Genomic DNA, 24715 nt, shown 5'->3' with positions numbered 1-24715 from the left:
TATGTTGCCATGACTGTGTTCTGTTTTTATTGTGGGTTAATGTACTCTAAACATTAAAAAAAAAAATTAATAATAATTAAGTGCGTCTTTTAAGAGTCTAATAAATTAATATGAATACATTCAATCCATTGCTGTATACACTGAGTAGTCCAGTTTATGCCAGTAAAGCCAGAATACGGATACCAAAACCGGAAACTTGGAAGAGGAATTTTGAGAAAAAACACAGGTCAGTCAGTATCTTTTGTTAAAATTTAATTAAAATAAGTTTTATTAACCTACTGGAACTATTTATTATTTTTTTTATATGTAAATTAAGTTCTGGAAAAATAGTATATCCTTGTATGACAAACATTTTAACTTATTAGGGCTTACCTAACTGCCTTTGTGGGTAGTCTGTACCACACCAGTCGTTGCTATTCTGCCTGTATTACCTTTCTAATGCATAGCTTTTGTTTTCTTACACTAGGTACTTTCTAAAAACTGTACCTACTTATCTGCAGTGCAAGCATTGAACTAAAACATATTGTTGTTTTGCTCTCTCAATGTAAGATGTTTTTTCATTTCATGAACTGTTTTATAAAAATACAGCAAAAGTTGAGCACAATAAGTTGTTTTAAAAGTTTTATTGAAATATACTCTGTATCCAATCGTACATCAAATGGCAATTCCAAACTCAAAGTCTGTATCTAGGTATAGACAAAATGACAATTCCAAACTCAAAGTCTGTATCTAGGTATAGACCAAATGACAATTCCAAACTCACTCAGTTTTCATTATAAGAAATCGTAGAGGTGTTAAGGTATTAGTTTGTAAACAAGTTTTTGTCAATATTTTGAAAGTTAGCAATAGTAGAGCTGACAACATTGTAAAAAAATTTAATGAAACTGGTAACTTACCAAAAGAAACCAGAGGAGGGGACAGAAAGACAATGAAGTTTACCTGTAAATGTAATGCCATAATAGAATTTATCTGATTAAATTGTATTGAATCACACTACTACAGGGGGAAATCTTGCAGACAGTATTTGTCATCTAACTTAAATATAACTAAATTGTTTGAAATGTTCCAAGAAAAAGCAACAGAAGAACAAAAATCAAATGCCCACTATTTCCGTTATATTTTTAAAACCAAATTTAATTTAGGCTTTGGTACACCTAAGACAGATAATGTTCTACCTGTATACAATTAAGAAAAAGCATTCAAAGAGAAAGAGATCCAGTAGAATAAATAACTTAATGACCTAATGAAGTTATTAATAACCTAATGAAGGTACATTCATACAAAGAGAGTTGCAGCTTTCTATGAAAACTGAGGGACACAGATCCTGAGACTTTAATATTGGTATTTCAACCTGCAGAAAAATTTATGTTTACCTAAATTGCCTGACCAACAAGTATATTACAGCAGACAATTGTATCCCTATAACATGACTGTAGTTCAGGGTAATTCACGTAGCAGTCTTACAAAAGAAAACTGCAGCAGTTATTGCTGGACAGAATACCAGTACCAGAAAGATTCAAATCAAATTGCTTCTGTTTTATTTGAAAAATCGATTAAAATAGATATGACCCCTTACAAGAAAGTTAAACTGTTTTGTGATGGATGTGGAGGGCAGAACAAAAATTGGATTATTTCAGTCATGTGCAACAAGTGGTTAGTGAAAGTCCCCACAAACATAAAATCTGTTGAAATAATCTACCCAGGGACGTTCGTTTATTCCCCAGACAGTGTTTTTGGGCTTATCGAGAAATTTATAAAAACTTTTGAAGTAATTGCTAATCCATCTAAATACTTTGGTATTATAGAAAATTATTCTACTATTGTCAATCATTTTACAGTTACTGACTGGAAGAGTGAATTACATAGGGTGTGAAAGCAGTTAGAATCATGGCATTTCAAAATTAGTGCTCGTAAGAAATTTATTTTAGAATGACTTTGCACCAAACCGAATATAATTGTAAGGGGAGAATTATACTACAAAACAGATTGTGGTAATGCTACAGTTTTAACTAAAAGTGCACTAACAGTAAGTGATTTAAACCCAGATATTATTGAGGCTTATAACTCAAATAATATTAGTAAGGAAAAAAATAAAAGATCAAAGAGTTCTTAGAATCTCACTATGGTAAAGACTGGCAGAATGATGATGAACTCCAATATTACGTGGAAAAAATTTAATGAAGACATTTGTGAAATGGTTATTGATATTTTAGATGAAGAACATTTACTTGCTTAATTATTTATTTATTTTATTTTATTTCACTAATTATGCAATTAATGCCTAAGACGTTATTTTTTCTTCAAATTAAGTTAAAAATTTAAGCAGGCTTATAACTCAAATAATATTAGTAAGGAAAAAAATAAAAGATCAAAGAGTTCTTAGAATCTCACTATGGTAAAGACTGGCAGAATGATGATGAACTCCAATATTACGTGGAACAAATTTAATGAAGACATTTGTGAAATGGTTATTGATATTTTAGATGAAGAACATTTACTTGCTTAATTATTTATTTATTTTATTTTATTTCACTAATTATGCAATTAATGCCTAAGACGTTATTTTTTCTTCAAATTAAGTTAAAAATTTAAGCTATTATTTATCTGTATAATATTAAACTTAAATTGCTAATTAAACTGGTCTTATTATATTTATTCAAGATTAAATACAAAACTGGTGTGAATATTGTTTTAATATCCTGCAAAGGCTAAACAAAAGTTAAATATTGGTTTCAAAAACATATATCTCCAATAAGGTTGGAAGCAAAACCAAGTAAATCCATATGTTTGTATCAAAGCCAGGTATCTCCAAACTTTAAATGGCAATTATTAAAAATGTTGGTGTAGTATTCAAAAATTATCAGGTGTAATTAGCAAATCTCACCATGTGAGTATACACCAAAAAAAATTATGCTGATAAAATGAATGAGGCAGTTTTCTTCCCTTTCTGACAAATACAGCAGGGTGAAAACACCTGGTTTTGTAACCAAATGACTCATATGGGTTATTACTAACCGTTTATTAAAATGGATGCCAGCAAAACTACTCTACTAAGTTATGTCATTTAAAGACCAAAAATATAAACTGAAAAAACACAATCTCTTTTTAAGATACTTAATGTTCCTCACTAGAGGATAAAGCCTTATATTATTTTTATAATTGTTACCAAAGAACCTTTAAGAAACATATATCTGATATAATTGCACTTGAAAATATGATACGTACCACTTGAATTTTTTATAATAGTTTTAATAATGAAATTGATTCATCCTGCTTATTATCAACATTACACCGACAGGGGTGCACAGGTGCTTCAAAGCCATACTGGTACTGCTTTTTGGGAAAAATAAAATATTCCCCTTTCACAAAAAATTTGTTTTAACGTAAAGTATGACTTAGATTTTATTTTAATATTAAGTATTCGTTATTGTTGTATTTCTTAATGAAAGATATTATCACTTCCTTAAATGGTGTGATGAAGAACTCTGATGTAATTATAAAAATCAGACCACATGAAAATGGTTATTGCTTTTGTATATCCGTAGGCAAACACTGACAAAATAAATCATTAAAAATCTAATTCTCAAAAAAAATTAAACATTTGACATTGTGCTTCTTATCAATGTAAACATCAGAATGATTGTGCATTTTTCAAAAGATTGTCATGTACCCAGCTGCCTATGGCTGTGAACCATATTCTTCTGGTCTGCTATGATACGAAAATCAAGTGTTTCGGTAATGGCAAATTTACGACTGCACTCCTGTACCCTATATATTGAGATATTTAATGTTAAAATTAAATTTGTCCAATTAAACTTAATTTTTAAATTTTAAATGTCTGATAAAACTTTTTTTTTTTATACTGTAGAACAGAATTATGTTTTAGTTCTCGAAGTGAATAATGAGATTATCCCATATAAATATTTTAAAATATTTCCAAATCAAACAAATTCTTGAAAAAGGGATTCATTTTATGTTTATTTCACTTTAATATTTTTTTTTTTTAGAAGGGGGTTTAATAGTTTATGCATCACATTAGCTTGATGCTTGTGCTAGGAAATATAAAATGGAAATTTTGTAGTGTATTAAAAATTATGTACCTGAGCAGGTTCATACTTGGGAAATTCTGGATGAAAGGCTACAAGGTTACTATTCTGCCATAGAGGTGGGTTTTATAACTATAAAAGAACTTGGCCTGACTGAATGAATCAGAGCCCAGCAGAAATAATTTTAAATAAATTCATCAATTTAAAATGAAATTTTGATGAAAATTTGTATACACGTTCTTCTTATGGTAAGTGTGTAAGAAAGGAGTTTTTGAAAATCCAAGTTTAAAGGGTAAAGATGGAGTAACATTGAAATTTACTATTTTTTTTAATCTTTCAGTAACAAATGAAGATATCAATTTGATTTTTGATGTGTGTAATCATCATGTGAAAGTCTAAAAATGAAATTTAGATTTTGTTAAATTTCGCATTTAAAGGTTTAAAATGGATTTTTTGATTTTGTTTGAAACCCAGCTATTTTTTTACTTTCTCGATAACAAGTGAAGATATCTACTTGATTTTTGGTGTGTGTAAAATTCATGTGAATAAAAACCAGTCTTAGATTTTTAAATTCGTCCTTAAGAAACGGGGTGAAGAAAGGTAAAAAAATGTAAAACAATGATTGCAAATTTTCTCCATTTCCGACTGCAAACGATATATTCATTCAGTTTAGGCTTGCAAATAAATATCGTTTAAGATAAATATCTAAAAACCATTTCCGATTTTTTGAATTTTAATATTTTTAGGGATAAAAAAAAGAAATTGTTTTTACATTTTCATGCACTCGATGTTAGATCTATTTTTATAAGAGTTGGGAATATTGTGATGGTATAATCTGTTTGTAATTCTGATTATGTATTTTGAGAGCGAAGCCGCGACGGGAAATCTAAAAACTATTTATTGGGCTGTGAACCGGTTACTGGAAGCTTCGAGCTGAAACGCGTGATGGAACAGGTCAGCCACTATCTTGCGCACTTGCAGCTTAAAAATGTTAAGATTTTTTTTCTAAATAATATTCATATTTTTCTAACGGGGCTGAATATCAGGCACATTTAGGTTGGTTTAATATGCTTATATGAACTTTAGCCCTTGACTGCCGCTGTCCAGTTTTACTCGAATGTCGGTTGACATCCGCGCGTATATTTAAACTATAAAAGCTCGACTGTGAAGATTCTTTCTTTTTCTGTTTAGCCTCAACCACCATAAGGTATTACTTCAGAGAAGTAATACATATATGAATGTAAACGAGGTGTAGTTTTGTAGTCTTAGGTCGACCATTTCTGAGATGTGAGGTTAATTGAAACCGAACCACCAAAGAACACCGTATTCATGATTTAGTATTCAAATCCATATTAAAATAACTGCCTTTACTAGGATTTAAACCTTAGAACTCTCGACTTCGAAATCAGGTGATTTGCGGTGACTACTTCACCACAAGACTGAGTTCGGCTGCGGAGATAGCCCCGATTTTCATTAAAACACCAATTTGTGCTGTTCTCTTTTGGCTATCTGTTGAACTAATTTAAAAATCTCGTTACATGTTAGTAAGGCGACGATATATGTTTTTTTTTTTGCTATGTGCGTCCAATTCTTAACCTAAACGTGTGTTCTGTTTATGTTTACGTTTTCATGATTGCCTATTATTCGCGTGTTCTAAATGATAATGATATTATTAATGCAGTTTTTGATAGTGACAGTTTTAGTTCTTCATCTTCGTGGACAGATGAAAATATTCAGTATGACTAGAGGGAAATTGTCAATCAGGTTGGGAATGGAGGTAACGGTGATGGATTGAATGTTTTTTACGAATGAAGTTTGTACTCCTTTGATTTTCGTGGTTTTTCTAAATTTCCACCACGAAATAAAAATTATAGTGATCAGATTCAGTTTTTTCGATTGTTTTATTTATTTTTTGATATTTTACTACAGAAAATAGTCACAGAAACTAACACTTATATTGCTACAAAAAGTTTTAGAATAACACCACTTTCAGAAAGGTCTGTCTGGAGAATGTGGAAAGATGTTACTCTTTTTGAATTTAAGGCTTTTGTTGGAGTAATTTTAAACGTGGGTGTACATCGTAAGTCTGATTTGCAAGATTATTTTTTTGAAGAATGGTTACACTATCAGCCATTCTTCAAAGATTTATTTAGTAGAGATACAGGAATTTATACTTATCTCAACCTTCACAAGTTCAGGCTGTTACCAGAGGCAAAAAAATTAAAAACTTTGAGTATTTAAATTAAACATTTGGAGTATAATGTTCGTTGTGAAGCAATTAGTATTGATGATTCAACAGTTGGCTTTAAAGTTTGGTTTATCTCTAAGATGTATAATCCAGAGAAGCTCACATAGGGTGGCATACAAATATATGATTTAGCTCAATAACCACTGGTTATAAGAGTGTCTGAACCTTTTTATGGTTCTCTTACCACAGATTAGGCCGTACCTTCCCTTCACAAAAAATCTTCCGGTCAAAAAAGAGAGTAGCCATAATCTACAGATAGTGAAGAAAAACTAAACGGGTGGCCTCACTTTATATATTCAAATCCAAGAGTAATTCTAAAGACTGTGCTGTTTGTAGTAACAGAAAAGTGAAAGGGGGAAGAAAGGAAACAATTTTCTTTTGTAACTTTTGCACCCATAAGTGTGATCTTCATCCTAGGAAGTGTTTTGAAAACTATCATTCCCTAAAAAGATACAAATAAGGTAAGAACTATTTAAAATAGAAGTTATATTTAAAAATAATTGCATAAAGTTGTATTAAAAAAACATTAATGTTGACATATCATGGTAGATGATAATGTTAGAAATTATATATGGGTAGATAGGTGGACGAAGTATGAAAAATTCGAGAGCTAAGGGTAAATCAATATAATTGCCATTGTGAATGGGAAAGATCTTCACTTTTTCTTTTTCTTACTAATGGTTTATGAGGCTTATCAAAGCCAGGGATTGAATGTTAATCTTGTAATTGATTACACTATTTTTGCAATTGAACCTTGTCCCCAGGTGAAGTAACCCAAAGCTGCAACTTTTTGTCATCCACTTTAAAAACATATTAATGCAATAAATATTGGTTATTTTTCTATTAGAGATTTCTTTCTTAGTGAATCTTTTATGGGGATAAACAACCTGGCATGAGAAATATGGCATACCTGAAAGTAGATTACTGTTGAAAATGTAATGGCACATTTTCACAAATGTTACAAATGGTTAGCAATATTTTCTGTACTCGAGGCAGTTAACAACTTTTTCTTGAGTCATGTTGATAGCTTGAGGCCTGTTCAAACCAGTTATATTTTAATTGTTATTCTTATGTCTCCTAGAAATTAGCACTGGCCACATTGTTAGGTTATAATAAACAACATATCTTGGCCTGGTAGTCATGGATATATTGCTTAAAGCGACATAGTTGCCTTCTTGCCCTGAATCAGAGAAATTGTGCTAGATATCATGAGACTTCCACATTATCATACCAGTCAAGCAGTTGACTTCTTCTTTAACACATCGATATACTAAGCTCACTATATGAAATTTAGCTTATCAGATGACATTTTCTTTATCATTGATTGTATAGTGAACAAAATTACTCTCAACCCACCAGTTGGCTCCTGGTAAACTATTTATAAATAAGCAAATTTTGAAGTCGAGGGTTCTCAGGTTTGTCGGATCCTAGTTTGGGTAGTTACTTTTATTTGGATTTGTATACTAGACCATGGAAATTGATGCTTTTTGGTGGCTGGGTTTCAGTTAACCACATATCTCAGTTTGATCAAGACTACAAATTTATTGGTACAGTTACTTGTACTGGTAAGTCACTACTGACATTAATTGTTGATGCAACTATAAATAAAAATATAAAAAAAAAATTATGTTCAGAGAAAGCGACTGTAACTGATATTAAGGTGTTTTAAATGAATCAAAACAATTATAACCTTGTAATGAATTATGTAAATGATTCTAACCAAAATAATATAATTTTAACTTACTCCGAATATAGTTTTCTTAATTTTAGTAAAGAACCCATAAGCTGTAACTTCTTGTTTTGTATCATGTGCTTCCTCAATGAATAACTAGATCTATTAATTAAAATTAAATATTTAAGTTAATTTTATTTAAAGTAATAAATAATAGTTCGATACATAAATTGTCATAAATTATTATTGTAGTAATATCAACTTCATTTACGATAGATGTACATCAAATTTGGATATGATTTTGATAAGATCATCTATAGTGCTTCTTGTACACGTTATATATTCAAGTATATAACGTGTGTATATAACAAATCATATACATGATTTGTTTAAAAAAAAATAGATACGTTCTTAAAAGATTGTAATTTTCTATTGCATTATCATTCTGAGACATAACTATCGCTGTCCTAATCACATATTACATATTTAATATTTCATTGGTATACCAGGCCCAGCCATTGTATAAGCTTTTGATGTCACAAGCAGACTGCACATTACTACTTGGCCTGAAAACATCAACTTTGTGTATCAAAGTATTACTTATTATCATATTGTATGTGGTAATAATTGTCATATTTACATTTAATAATTATAAACACTACGTAATTAATTCATTTGTAACCCTTATTTGTATTAAATTATTAATTTTTAATTATAAACTAAAGCTTACTTGAATTCTCTTCATGCATCTAATTCAAATTTATAGCAAGTTCACCATCCTCACTAAACAAATCACTATCACTGTCACTTTCATTTTCACTTTAACTATCAGAGTCTACACGTGTAGTATAACGTTTTGTCATTTTATCTATCACTGGTTCCAGTTTTTCATATTCTTTTTCAATATTTTTTACTTTTTCACAACAGGGTTTCCAGTCATCTTCATTCATGGAATTAATTTTCTCCATAGTTAATGTTTCAGCATTTGTGAAAGAAAATGTGTTATGACTTGGCACATGTCTTTTTACGGCTGACCATACTGTCTCAATCGGATTCAAACCAGAATGGTATGGTGGGAGATTAAGAACACAATGCCCATGTTTTTTCAAAGGTTCATTCAAGTAATATTTTTGTGCTTTAGTTATATGTAACTTTACTAATTCATATAACTGTGGTTTCAGCATTTTTAACTATATGGAATATGGGTTTTCTCCTGCCAGTCAGTCATATCTTTTCTTCTAGAGTAAGAATTTGGTGCGTTACCATAACTGTATTGTGATAAGAGGCATTATCAACAACTACTGCTGACATTGGTGGAAGATTTGGAATCAATTTTTCATGCACCCATTTCATGAAATTGTTTGTATTCGTAGTCGCCACTTTTCAAACTGGCTTTCCAAGTTAGTAATGTGTTTGGAATAAAACCAATTTCTCCTCCAGCATCAATTACTATTAAACGGTCACCTTTATTGGAAGGCACATGAAGTCCCTCAACAATGCCATCAGACCACGACTTTGTCGAAAAATGCGAACTTAAAATATAAGTTTCATCCAAATAAACAATTGTAGCATTGCTTTGTCTGTACTTAGCCATTGCCTACAAATATTCAATTTTCTTCCACCTGATATCAGATTTTTCTATTAAAAATTTTCTGTTATTTTCAGTTTTATGTCATTTGAAACTTAACTCTCTCAAAATAACAGCTAAAGTTGATTCACTGCCTTTAAAATCAATAGATGACTGAAGTTCTTGCCTTATTTTTTTTTGGTAATTTATTCTTTGAATGAAATTCATTTAATGTTCTTTTAACTACACTTTAATCAAAACTATCCAGTCTACTGACAGGTTTCGAATATTGTTATACTTTTTCGGTGTGCTGAAAGGACACAATTGGATTTAATTGAAGAATGTCTTCTTTTTTCTTCTGAGTTTTTGAACCTGTGTTCTTGATATCTCACAAGTAGAAGCAGTTCTTTTTTCACATTTTTGAATGCTTATTATGTGTTTGTCGGCAGTTAATTTAGTGACTTTAAGAGCTTCTTTTTCCATAAAATCATAGAGATATTATTGATAATTTCATGTGCTTGACTAACTAACTTTTTTTTTCTTAACAATGGATTTAAATTCTCCCATAACAAACTGCACTAATAACACATGAAAAAAAAATAAAACAAAAAATAATATATTACAAAAAATTTGCAAAAAACAATGAGCAATTATAAAATAATATGACTGCACAAAAACTCCGAATACCTTCACTGAACATGATATAAACTGGACTAAAGTTTATTTCTTTATTATACACATATTCTGTACTACCAATCACAGATCTAAATATAATCATGACGAAAGACATCATTTCTAACTGCATGTATACATTTTTATAGGCCTGTACGTAATACCAATCAGAGCATTAGTCATTGGTTAAGGAATTGTTATTGTTTACAAGATTGAGTCATTAAGCATTTTTATACATGTAGTCAACTCAAGTAAGAAGAATTGCACACACACAACATAAATATATTGTTTGGGGGCCTGTATTGTTTGTAAGTCAAAAAATGAAATAAAAACAATTTCGCGTAAAAATTTCGTTTTGGAAAACAGTAATATAATGAGATGTCAGCAAGTGACATCACAAACTTGTAGATTCACTGAGGCAACTATTTGCTACTATCTGTAGTTCACCCTTTCATTATGCTAAATAAATGAAAGGGTCATTTCTTAAATACTTAATATGATGAACTATGCTAAATATTTAACTAAGAGGGGGTTGGAATTTAGTTCTGGATACAAGATACATGGAGGAATTAAAATGTTTGTATATTGTAGCTCCCCAATAAATAATTTCAATTTAAATGTTCCAAAATATAGCCCTTCAGAGTTATAAAAAACAATTTAATTGTCCCAAGTTTTGGAAACCCTAGGCATAAAAATCACTATTAGTAAAATTAACAATAATACGTAAATCAATACACCAAAAACCTTATTATAATGTTTTTGTTTTATCATGAAAAAATTTAGTATTATTGCTTTATAATAATTGTCAAAATTCTTAACTAATTTAAGGAACTAGTTAATTTTGAGTACCATGAATTTAGGAATATTACATTTTTTGTATCTAATGAAACTACATTTTAATTATAAGAAAATTTTGTAAATGAGAAGTAAATTATACAAGGTGAGCAACATAAAACCAAACCCATAATGAAACCGCTACCCAACTATTTATGAAAGACTCACACATAACTAGCGTGACTAGTGGATGTATATGTTACTACTGATTGGTGCTGCTGTTTGTTGTCAGTGCAGTATATGTTTTATTGAAGTGTAGTATTGTGAGTGCAGTTATGTTTGTGTAAAATGGCTTATTCAATTCAGGAGAGGATAGCTGTAGTTGAAGCTTATATTCATTCTGGATCTTTCGAAGAATCATATTTGTAAAAAAATTTCCAAGTGCCTGTATCCCAGCAAACTATGATATGGTAGCCCAGATACCATATATGTATCCTAGCAAACTATGGCATGAGTAGCATATGCAATTTAGTTAAAAAATGGAGTACAACAGGTTCGGTTCCAAATGCAAAACAAAATAGGCAACCTTCTGTTAGGACTTCACAGGCCATTGCCGATATTGAAAGGGGAATTACTGCCAGTCCAAAAAAAATCACTACACAAGTCATCCTAACAACGTGGTGTTAAATAAACATCTTGTAAAATTCTTCATGAATTAAAATTGAAACCATACCGCGGAACAACTGTGCAACAGCTGAAAGTGGAAAACAACAAGCTGTTCGGAAGGAGACAACTGAAGGAGTCAGACAACATTACTGATTCTGTTTAATGTTGCTCATCTTGTATATTACTATATATAAAAAAATTACATTTCAGTATACTTTACGTATAGGTCAGATTTTTGTTATTTTTTTTTACCGACATTCCCATGTAATTACATTCTGATCACTTACTTATTGGAAACCATTTGATTAGATATTATAATCATATAATACATCCTGTAATAGGATGTTCATGGGAACCATTTACAACTACAGCTGTAAGGAAATTCGATGTTGCGTATTGTTGTCACAGGTGTACATTGCAACACAACAGAAATATATATTTTTTAAACACAGTGTACCTTATGACTTTAGTTTCATCAGGAATATTCTATTTGTATTTCCTAATTCTTTCCTATTTGTTTAAATTAAATAATCCTGGTTGACTTGGTACATGATCGATAAATTTATTTTTTCTATTGTGAATTTCACATTTTTTTTATTTGTTATAAGAACCTGTCATAAAAAATATGAAATTTCAGTAATCATATGTATAACACCATATTTAATGGCCCACACATATTTTTTTTTTATTCATGTAGCTTTACTTTTATTCAAGATAGATTCCATGAAGGGTTGGATTTCATATATGTTAAATAGTAATATTGTTATTCTTTAACCTGTATTTGTTATCAGCATATTACCTTGGTGAATGCAAGTTTTCTTAGTTTTATAAAACTGGTTTTGATGTTTGGTTATAGGATTTTATTCTCCTTACATTTTCTTAAAATATTTTACTTATAATTTCTTAATCATGTTAAGTTTTTAATCATTATTAAAACATATTTTCATGTATATTTTCTTACATTGATTATACCATCCTAGAATTACAGCCTGTTAAATGAATAGATTTAGTACTTTATAAATGAGTTGATACAAGCAGCATTTTCATTGAAAGATTCATTTTAAATTCACACTAATGAAATAATTACTTTGAGTATGTTATGTTAAAAATGTTTGTATTTGAACAACAATAACCGATGTTCAAAGCATTTGATCTATATACATTTAAAATATTTTGTAGTTTCAATCGCAGCAAAAGATGTTAAAAGTATACTAACCTGTCAGGGCTCGCTTCGCTCGCCCCAAAAAGGTGTCCTTTTGAGAAGGATTTTCTCTCTGGATTGTATATTTACTGATTGTTCTCACAGGACATGGGAACAAGCCACATACAGTTGTCCACGGGAAAAGTATTGACTCTTCAAGTGGTGACCAGCCACTTGAAGCGTCTGCCCTTGTAATTTATTTATTATCACTGAGAAAGGAAAACTTTAAGCGGAGACTTTTTTTATTAAGAAACGGGCATCAACATGTCCATTAGCCCGATGGAAATTGGTAGCATATGAAAAGATGCCACATCTCAGGATTTGAACCCGGGACCTCTGCATGAAATGCCGAGACGTGACCGACTTGGCCACTACTTAAGTGGAAAGTGGAGGTGCTTGAAAGTGAAGAGTAACTCTCTTCACTTTCATGCAGAAATAACCATCAAGAGGAGGTTATTATTTGCTGATTGCGAATAGGACACATTAATATTGACTTATACCATAAAATACCTTGCAAATCTCATTAGTTGATTTAAATTTATATTAACTTTTGACTGAATTTATGATGAGATTATTTCAATTTTTAATTTATGTTATCAAAAAATAGTTAACAATATAATAATATAATTAATTTAATACATTTACATTATATGAAACATCCATGTTACAAAATGCGTATTTCTCTGTGTAAAGTGGTTATACTGTTGAAGTCCGTTTAATACAAAAACTATACTTTATTAACAAGGGAAAATCTTTGCAATTCAATCATGACCAGCCTTATTATAACTTCGGTAATCCCTCTTCATTAATAGTAAAATAATTTTTATTGACAATTCGTCTATACCCATAACATTCTTTTCTATATGGTGATTTATGAGGTGTACTGTTGAAAGGTGTATTTATTAGGTGTACTGTCGAATTGGTCTACTCTTTTGATGTATTATTTCCATCTCTTAAGCACCTATTCTTATTTATGTACCACTTTTTTTATCTTTACTACCAGTGTTGTCATTGTTGGGACTTCTAATCCATTTATCTGATTTTTTAACATTAATCTATCACATAGTTTATTTACTAGATATTTCCTTTTTTAATGTACATCTACAATTCATTTCTCTTTTGTGTTTTTATTAAGGCATTAATAAATTTTAATTATAAATTAAATACATTCAGGGTGATATTGAAGAATTTATGTACTGTAAGGGATACTAAGAGTTAAGTATATATATATTTTTTTCTAAAAAAAATATATATATACTTAACTCCGGGACCACTGTTAGGAATTTTCAGAGGATGTGATAAATAATTTGTAGCGTGTGTGAAAATGCCCTATGTCTGATCACGATTCGAACCTAGGACTTCCAGATGAAAGGCCGAGACACTACTACTCACGTCACGGAGGCTGGCAAGTGTCGATTTATGTGATTTACAAAACTCCTACTTTATGGTTGTTTGAAATTTTTGTCTGCCGTATTCAATCAAAAATTTTTAAATAGGAAGGTGGACATGTGATACATGATTTCGGTTTTAAATTTTACTAGAAAAATTATTTTCACAACAAATATTTTTTTCGAGTTATCAAATTTGGAATAATGGAAAGTCACGGTAGCAATAAAATGAGGAAACACCCATAGTAACTTTTTTATTTCTATTTCCTTCGGAATAACATCCAATAATAAACTTTAAATAGTCAGTCTTAGAATTAATAACCCAAACATTGATAATAATAGAAAGTTCACCGTAGAAAGTTACACTAATAATAATATACAGTAAATAATAGTTTGCAATACTACTACAAATTAAATGGTTAAACAATGTATTAAAAATTTAGATTAGTAAATCAGTTGTTACTCCAAGTCGTGGAAAAATTACTTGTACTCATAAAATGAAAAGTAGTTTTATTAAAACGTAACCAAAGAAAGAATAAAAACTTCATAAGTCATAGATATATATAATTACAACAACGATCAAAAAACAAAACAATTTCAAATTATGTAAAACAAAAAAAAAAAATATTTGCAGTTAGTAAAATTGACTGGTCATTCCCAGTAAAACAGATTAAAAGGTGTGTGTCAATTATTCGTTTGAAAATTATGGCAGTCAGGAATGGGGAAAAATGTTAATTTATACATGTTTAAAAACTTTACAAATAGTAAATTAGAAGAAGGTTTAGATACAATTTTGTTAATATTACATCCATCATTCTTAGATAACCATTCTAAATATAACAAACATTGATATTCCAAACTTTATAAGTAAGTGATAATAAGATGTAGATATATAATAAGATGTAGCCTAGATACAATTCTTTTTAAGATAATACATCCCACATCAGTTAAGAGCTCTGAATATTCCATACATTGGCTACCTCTAAATACAGTTGTTATCATGTGTACGTCTCTTTTTCATCAAATTAACTAATATCTCAATACAAAACCAACCAATCTAGTTGGTTTCTTTAAAAGATGATGCGACCATGTTTCTTCCTTTACTGTTAATTTTATGACCACTTTGTTTCAGATTTTAAAGATCCATCTAATTTTCAACATCCTTTTATAATATGGCATTGTAATAGTTGTTATTTGTTTTATATTCCCGGTTTTCCTACTGTTCATTTCTCTACAGTTATAAGCTACACTCAACATAAACATTTTAAGGAATTTATTTATAAGTAATTATTTAAGATGGCTTTTGTAATGAAATCTCTATTTATTTTTCCAGAATTTTTTTAATGTCAACTTAAATTTTCAATTGAAATTGAGTTCAGTCTGGAAAGAGTAAAGACTAATTATATTGCACTGAAAAAATTGTCTTAAAAATTCTATTTTCTCATTTTGTATAAGTCTAATAAATGGATTTTTTTTTGTTTATAATGTCGCAGGTTCGAAATGAAGAGGGCCATACACAAAGTTCATCAGATAGTATGTAGAAATTGGTAAAAATTTAGCACGGGATGTACAGATGAGTTATTTTAAGCTTTTTTTTTTTTGTCTTCAGTCATTTGACTGGTTTGATGCAGCTCTCCAAGATTCCCTATCTAGTGCTAGTCGTTTCATTTCAGTATACCCTCTACATCCTACATCCCCAACAATTTGTTTTACATACTCCAAACGTGGCCTGCCTACACAATTTTTCCCTTCTACCTGTCCTTCCAATATTAAAGCGACTATTCCAGGATGCCTTAGTATGTGGCCTATAAGTCTGTCTCTTCTTTTAACTATATTTTTCCAAATGCTTCTTTCTTCATCTATTTGCCGCAATACCTCTTCATTTGTCACTTTATCCACCCATCTGATTTTTAACATTCTCCTATAGCACCACATTTCAAAAGCTTCTAATCTTTTCTTCTCAGATACTCCAATTGTCCAAGTTTCACTTCCATATAAAGCGACACTCCAAACATACACTTTCAAAAATCTTTTCCTGACATTTAAATTAATTTTTGATGTAAACAAATTATATTTCTTACTGAAGGCTCGTTTAGCTTGTGCTATTCGGCATTTTATATCGCTCCTGCTTCGTCCATCTTTAGTAATTTTACTTCCCAAATAACAAAATTCTTCTACCTCCATAATCTTTTCTCCTCCTATTTTCACATTCAGCGGTCCATCTGTGTTATTTCTACTACATTTCATTACTTTTGTTTTGTTCTTGTTTATTTTCATGCGATAGTTCTAGCGTAGGACTTCATCTATGCCGTTCATTGTTTCTTCTAAATCCTTTTTACTCTCGCCTAGAATTACTATATCATCAGCAAATCGTAGCATCTTTATCTTTTCACCTTGTACTGTTACTCCGAATCTAAATTGTTCTTTAACATCATTAACTGCTAGTTCCATGTAAAGATTAAAAAGTAACGGAGATAGGAAACATCCTTGTCGGACTCCCTTTCTTATTAGGGCTTCTTTCTTACGTTCTTCAATTGTTATTGTTGCTGTTTGGTTCCTGTACATGTTAGCAATTGTTCTTCTATCTCTGTATTTGAACCCTAATTTTTTTAAAATGCTGAACATTTTATTCCAGTCTACGTTATCGAAAGCCTTTTCTAGGTCTATAAACGCCAAGTATGTTGGTTTTTTTTTCTTTAATCTTCCTTCTACTATTAATCTGAGGCCTAAAATTGCTTCCCTTGTCCCTATACTTTTCCTGAAACCAAATTGGTCTTCTCCTAACACTTCTTCCACTCTCCTCTCAATTCTTCTGTATAAAATTCTAGTTAAGATTTTTGATGCATGACTAGTTAAACTAATTGTTCTGTATTCTTCACATTTATCTGCCCCTGCTTTCTTTGGTATCATAACTATAACACTTTTTTTGAAGTCTGATGGAAATTCCCCATTTTCATAAATATTACACACCAGTTTGTATAATCTATCAATCGCTTCCTCACCTGCACTGCGCAGTAATTCTACAGGTATTCCGTCTATTCCAGGAGCCTTTCTGCCATTTAAATCTTTTAATGCTCTCTTAAATTCAGATCTCAGTATTGTTTCTCCCATTTCATCCTCTTCAACTTCCTCTTCTTCCTCTATAACACCATTTTCTAATTCATTTCCTCCGTATAACTCTTCAATATATTCCACCCATCTATCGACTTTACCTTTCGTATTATATATTGGTGTACCATCTTTGTTTAACACATTATTAGATTTTAATTTATGTACCCCAAAATTTTCCTTAACTTTCCTGTATGCTCCATCTATTTTACCAATGTTCATTTCTCTTTCCACTTCTGAACACTTTTCTTTAATCCACTCTTCTTTCACCAGTTTGCACTTCCTGTTTATAGCATTTCTTAATTTCCGATAGTTCCTTTTACTTTCTTCATCACTAGCATTCTTATATTTTCTACGTTCATCCATCAGCTGCAATATATCGTCTGTAACCCAAGGTTTTCTACCGGTTCTCTTTATTCCGCCTAAGTTTGCTTCTGCTGATTTAAGAATTTCCTTTTTAACATTCTCCCATTCTTCTTCTACATTTTCTACCTTATCTTTTTTACTCAGACCTCTTGCGATGTCCTCCTCAAAAATCTTCTTTACCTCCTCTTCCTCAAGCTTCTCTAAATTCCACCGATTCATCTGACACCTTTTCTTCAGGTTTTTAAACCCCAATCTACATTTCATTATCACCAAATTATGGTCGCTATCAATGTCTGCCCCAGGGTAAGTTTTGCAGTCAACGAGTTGATTTCTAAATCTTTGCTTAACCATGATATAATCTATCTGATACCTTCCAGTATCGCCTGGCTTTTTCCAAGTGTATATTCTTCTATTATGATTTTTAAATTGGGTGTTGGCAATTACTAAATTATACTTAAAATTAAGAAGAATTAAGAACTTAAGAAATTAAGAAGATATTTACGTTCTCCCTAAGTCATTCCCCTTCAGTCCATCTACTGAAGGCTTTCTGGGGACAGTGTCTTCAGATGTAGAAGGAATGCGTCTGATGGGGATCGTAGATTGGTGGACAGTTTGTTCAATGCATTCACTTTGCTGAGTTAGTTCATGTAATGTCTGTAAACAGTTGCCTAACTACTAATTGTAAGTTGGAAGGATAGAGAATCTAGATTGTTTTGGCGATTGCTGGCTGATTACTGAAACCTACTACATTGCCTGTGTAAACAGTATGACAATGTGTCAGCGATTTTCCTGAAGTCAGTGATATCGAGTCATACTGAAAAGATCAATTTGGCTGAAACGGGCAGCGTAAGTTCCTCAATTCATTTATATTGTGTATCGTCCAATTTGTTGATATTTTTGGTTATTTGCTTTGAGTCGTTTGATGAGGGAAAGAAAAAAAACGATTTGACCCTATGCTGAAAATTCTATGGTTGAATGTGTATGTACATATAAGTTATGTTACAGTAAAACCCTGACGCTTTGTATTCCATAAGCCACATGTATTTCATATCACTTAATACTTAGAAATCTATCATGTGATGGAATGCAATGCAGCTACATCATGTTCTGGAATGAGTTATAAATAATTTTTAATATATTTAGATTATAATAATCTTCAGATTATTTAATGATAATCTGAACATTGTTCTGTAAAGCTTAACAAAATGTTCTACGACATTCTGAAGCAATGAACGAGTTAACTCTTTAAAAAGTCAAGCTGTTTTACCCTGCATCTCTGTAATGGTCAAATTACTTTTAAGAAAAATGTGATATATTTTTAAAATATGTTAAATAAACTCAATTTTAAATTAAAGTTATAAAAACTGTTTTATCCTATAAAACTTTTTTAGGATTTTAAAAGAGTAAATTGGAATATTATAATGGTTAAAGGTTTTCACTAAGCTACAGTAAAAAATTTTTTTTACAGTCGTAAATTTCTTTTTTAACTGTACTACAAAAACATGTAAAATTTTTATGATAAACTTAAAGATAAGATAATGGAGTCAATTTTTAGTAAATTATATTTGAAACTTTTTAAAAATTATTTGTGTATGTATGTGTGGACTTAAGTTTTATGTAGTTAGAGAAGGGCTTTCAGAACAACTACATCTTAATTTACATCAGTGTCCAATTTTTTTTTTATTACTACTATCTAAATTATCAGTTAGATCTGTATTATGATTAAAAGATTTGGTATCAAATTGAACATCTAAGTACATCTCTCTCTCGTTCCATCTGTGAAACAGTATAGTATAATAAATAAACTGGTAAAATAAAATTAATGAAATCTTAAGGAGAAAATATAACATATATATATATATTGTTTACGCCAATGCGTAAAGAAGTTTTAAGTTAATTCAACTGGTTTGGTATTTGACTTGTTTTCATCTAAAATTTAACAGTATTTCGATCTAATGAATATTTCAATTATAAATAAGAAATTTTTCATACACTGAAATTTATGCATTCCATTCAACGTACATATAAATATATGCTCAGTTGATTTTTATTTATGACTTTTGTATTGATTATTTATTAAATTTAACTCTGTGTTATTTCATGTGTATAATTAAAAAAAAAAAAAAAAAAAATTAAGAAGAAGAACAAAACGTAAACATGTTACATTCACTTGGCTCCTGACGATGTAGCGGCTCTTCACAGTTCATACAGCTCCTTTCGGATGCACTCTGCTTCTATCGACATCACTCGGCTCTTTACAGTTCACTCTGCTCCACCTACCCAAGCCGGCTCCCCACTAGAGTCAGCTCATTCTTTGGCAGCCTCTTGTGTGTTTTTCTCTCTTGTTCTCTCTCAGTCTCTCTCTGATCACAGTCTCTGACCGTCATTCGAAGAATCATTAGTGCGTCTTACAATTCTAATATTGTTTAGTCAAAGTTTACACTTCATGCAGTTAACAAGTAAATTACACATATTCTTCAACAATGAATCTTTTTATTGTATATTAAAGATCCTTTAAACATTATGTTTGTGCTCTTTCTTCTCTATAATTGTATGATAAAATATTAACTTAAAGGAACTTATGTAGACATATATAAAATCCACGATTGTGAGATAATATTTTGTGCAAGTGAATATCAATATATTAATGTTTTTTCATTCTACAGTAATCGTCTGTTGAACTTTCTATTATGATAATGCAGATTACATTCTGTGCCAGTGAGTATCAAGATATTATTTTTCATTAACAAAAAACAGTAATCGTCTACTAAATATTAAGGTAATCCTCTGTTAAACAATAAGATACTATTATTATACTTTATATTGTTATTATACACTGTTTATGTAAAAGAAATATTTAAGGTAATAAGTTTACCTATACTTTACTTAAGGATTGTTGTATATAAATATCGCACAAGAAGATTTTGTGCAAAGCATTTGTCTTAACGAAACAGTAAATATGTAACAATGCATTTATGCATTTTTTGTTTGTTTTTATGAACATTGTTATATAATTCTGATTTTCATTGTGTTAAAAATAAAGTCCAATTTTCTTTTGGCAAAAACGAGCTATTTGTAATTTTATTTTTGTAATTTTCCCCAATATATATATATATATATATATATATATTTTATTTCTAAATTAATCATTGTGAAGATTATAAAATCCATAATGCAATAATCAGTCAAAATAATAATTTAAATAATAATAAAACTGCACTATGAAATTGATCACTCTAAAAAAAATAGTAAAGAATTAATATCTGATTATATAGCCAGGTTCATAATTAAATTTTGAAGTGAGTAAATGTATGCTGATGATAACTAATGGATTTTCTAAAAAGGTTTTATAATTTGAAGAATGGCATGACGTATCTGTACCTGGTCAGTAATTTTACTAAGTTCGTAGGTTAATGATATATCTCTAAATTCTGATCTCCAAAAGGATAATAGAATATAAAATCACAAATTTTAAATGAATTGGAGAAAAGAAACGCTTTTAGCTGAATACTTTAAAATAAATTTGCAGAACAATATGTTACAGCACTATTGTACTATCCACGATCGTGGATGCAGTAAAACTATAAAAGGGGTAAATGGAAAGATAATGGAGATCATCATAAGTATTATGAGGTTTAAAGAATAAACCTCATAATACTACTAACTTATGAAATGATCAATGAGAACATAACTGCTTCTGTTTTTAGGAACAATGTCCTGAACTTTATTTTTAATCAGGTATTATAAAATAATTTCAGTATACAAGGTGTAGTAGAAAAACTTTAGAGTGCATTAACACAGTAGTATGAAAACAGTGTAGTACCATAAATAATAAAACTACATACTATAGTTTTAATAAGTTACAGGATAAATTTTATGGTATATATATATATATATATATATATATATATATATATATATATATATATATATATATAAATCTTATTTTTTATAAAATGTGTTATATTAATAAACTAAGTATAACACATTAAATAATGTAAGAACAGGTTGTAGTGTTTAGATTATATGTGTAGTATAACACACTCATTGAAAAAAAAGATTTTGATATGTAATTCTTTGTTTTTTTCATTTATAATTATAATTTCAGTTTAAGTTATTACGAAATATATGTTTTATTAAATATGTTGTCAAAAATAATCTATGAACATTACAAAATAGCAAGCTTAATATAAATTAACCAATTCATTTAAATAGCTGTTTAAGTTCATGAATTCGTCATATTCATGAATTCATCAGTTATAAATTGTCTTCTGTAATGCGTACCATCATTATATAGATTCAGTTGATCATGCAATCCAGTATGGCCGATTTAGTATTTAACAGCAGCTGTTAATGAATCCATGGATTCAAAGAGTTTTTCATTTTCAAATGAAATGGTAAGTTTTCGTAAAGCTTGCTATTTTGATAGTTCAATGGTGAATTTTTTTTTGTTATTAATTATAAATATAACTAAAGTAATTTCATCTGTATTGATTATTGATACATACACCTACAGTCAAGGCTTTTATATCAAAATCAAGTTGAACATTTTTCCAGGTGATTTTCTCAAAAACACAACAAAATACTCAAAGTTAAAAAAATCACAGAAAATTAACTCATTTATTTGATACTTTCCTTTTATCTGAACATTTGTTTTCAAATAATGATAATTATTATTTTTTTAAATATATTTTAACCCTTAACCTTAATTCTTTTTTTGTAATGATGAATACATTACACAGAAGAATGGTGAATACATTCTCCACAGAAGTCATTGAAGCTTGTACATGGGAGTACGGAAATGGAATTTTATAGTATATAAAAAATGCCATGCCTAACCGGGATTCAGATCTTGGACCCCCTCCCAATGAAAGGTCAAGATGGTACCAGTTCGCCATAGAGCTGGATTTATCTATCCATTTTTTCCTTGTCATCAATTTTTCATTATTTTATATAAATAAGTATCACAATCAAGATTATTGAATTTTTTTAATCCTAAAGATAAATATTAATCATACAAGCCTCAAATTACAGCTTATTCAGTATAATCTATAAAAAAATGAAAAGAATAAGATGCAATTATAAAATTAAATCCTCTTACGGAAAAGATATGAATAAATATGTAAAAAAAAAGAATATATATATTATATATATATATATATATATCATTTCCTACAAATGATTCAATGTGGAAAAATATTCTAACAAACTGTAATATTGTTCTTAAATACGAACAAAGTACTACAAAACCCATAGAAAATACATTTTTTTAAAAGCGGTACTTGTATATATAAAAGTTATTTTATAGAATAAACTATTATAACAAGTGGAATTTAGATAATGGTGAAGAATCATTCAATTTGCCCTGAAACCTGGCAGGATCAACTACACTCAAAAAACACCACCACATCAGCTAAGACAAAAATAAATATAAATGAACTAAATAATAAAATTAGCATACTAGTAATCCAATAAAAAAATCATATGCATGAAATAATAATTAACAAATATCATGAACTGTAGCAAGACTAACTTCCAAATTATCTAATTTCTCGCTTATCCAAGGCAGGCTTAGTCTATACCAATACAAATAAGCATGGCTTTATTATTGAGATATCCATATTTAATTTAATGTGGAATAATATTATATGATTTTGCAGGAACTGCAAATAAATGATGGTATGAAAATGAACTGGATGTGGACTTTCCAATTAAACCTAGAATTTTTATGAATTCAAAAAGTACATGGAAGAATAAGGGAGCAGTTACTTTTTATATATTGATATCAAACTTTTTTACAATGAAGAGTACATTCATCAGTGAAAAAATAGACAGTAATAAAATGGATTTCTAGGATAATTTTTACCTGTCGCTGGAATTCATACACTTGTATTAATATATTACATGACAGAATAGATTTTATACGAATGATACAATTTGGAAAAATTCTGACAAAGTGTTATATAGATCGTAGAATACTACAAAATCCATAACATTTGGTATGTTATATTAGATAAAAGTATTTCTTCACACAACACTTTACTTCTACTAAATAATATTTATCTTATTAATCAACTAAGAGATTAGAAAAAGGTACTGGTCAAGTACCAGATAAGAGATTTATTACATATTTATTTGACAAAGAAAGTATAGCAAATCGCTTACACAAAATTTTAATCTACACAAAATAATATAAATATAATTAAAAATTATTTTATAACAGCATTAATAACAAAAACTTGCGTACGAATAAAGGGTAAGTTAAAAAGTAAATGATTCAGTTAAAAGGAGAGTATTTTGTACTTCTGTGACTACTACAACTACTATATTTTCATGTTCATTCGCTTTTAACTTAAAAATGTTTAACTGTACACTTAAACACATTAAACAACAGATATCTCCTTTTTTTCAGTTATCTAAGAGGATATGTACCATACGTACAAATGATTTATATTCAGAGTGTTGATGAAGACAGGTAATCAGTTAATCTTGTTACTTATCCGTTACAGGCAAGACAAAGCTAGACAATTTTATATGACTGTACTAATGATAGTTACATAAACTACATGATAAATCTTAATAAAATTATGTATTTTGATTTTAGAGCATTATTTATTAACCTGGTTATATTGAGAATGGTAAATTCATTAAACTGATTATGCAATATCAAATAAAAATAACTTTCTTATTTAATTAATATATTCTGTGAAATAGGAAGTACGCGCGCGCGCACGTGTACTCATGATAATCAGTCTTATATGTTACAAAACATTCAATAGTCCTTGCTAACAACCCTCACAAAAGTCAACAATAAAATTTCTCAACAGGGTGAAATTTAACTATGTGTTTCGTTCACAAAACTATAAAAAAAACTGAAGTTGCATTATAAATTCAAGTAATGCACAAACTTGAAGAACCTACTGATTTTGATAAGTTTGAATTATAAATGACATAAACATATCATTGAATATTTATGTTTGTATTTTTTTTTTTTTTATTTCATTTGT

General features: G+C 29.5%; 1 long non-coding RNA gene across 1 annotated transcript; it reads left to right on the top strand.

Moving 5' to 3' along the window:
* LOC142333268 (uncharacterized) lies at nucleotides 1-24306 on the top strand. The gene is made up of 3 exons (XR_012758575.1): nucleotides 1-226; nucleotides 20375-20487; nucleotides 23369-24306. It is a non-coding gene; the product is annotated as an uncharacterized LOC142333268 (long non-coding RNA).
* The last annotated feature ends 409 nt before the right edge of the window (nucleotides 24307-24715 follow it).

This window comes from Lycorma delicatula, chromosome 12, assembly GCF_047948215.1.
Source record: "Lycorma delicatula isolate Av1 chromosome 12, ASM4794821v1, whole genome shotgun sequence".
In the NCBI taxonomy this organism is placed as follows: Eukaryota; Metazoa; Arthropoda; class Insecta; order Hemiptera; family Fulgoridae; genus Lycorma; species Lycorma delicatula.
Note: the sequence above shows the minus strand (reverse complement) of the source record. Positions and strands in the feature narration are given on the sequence as shown.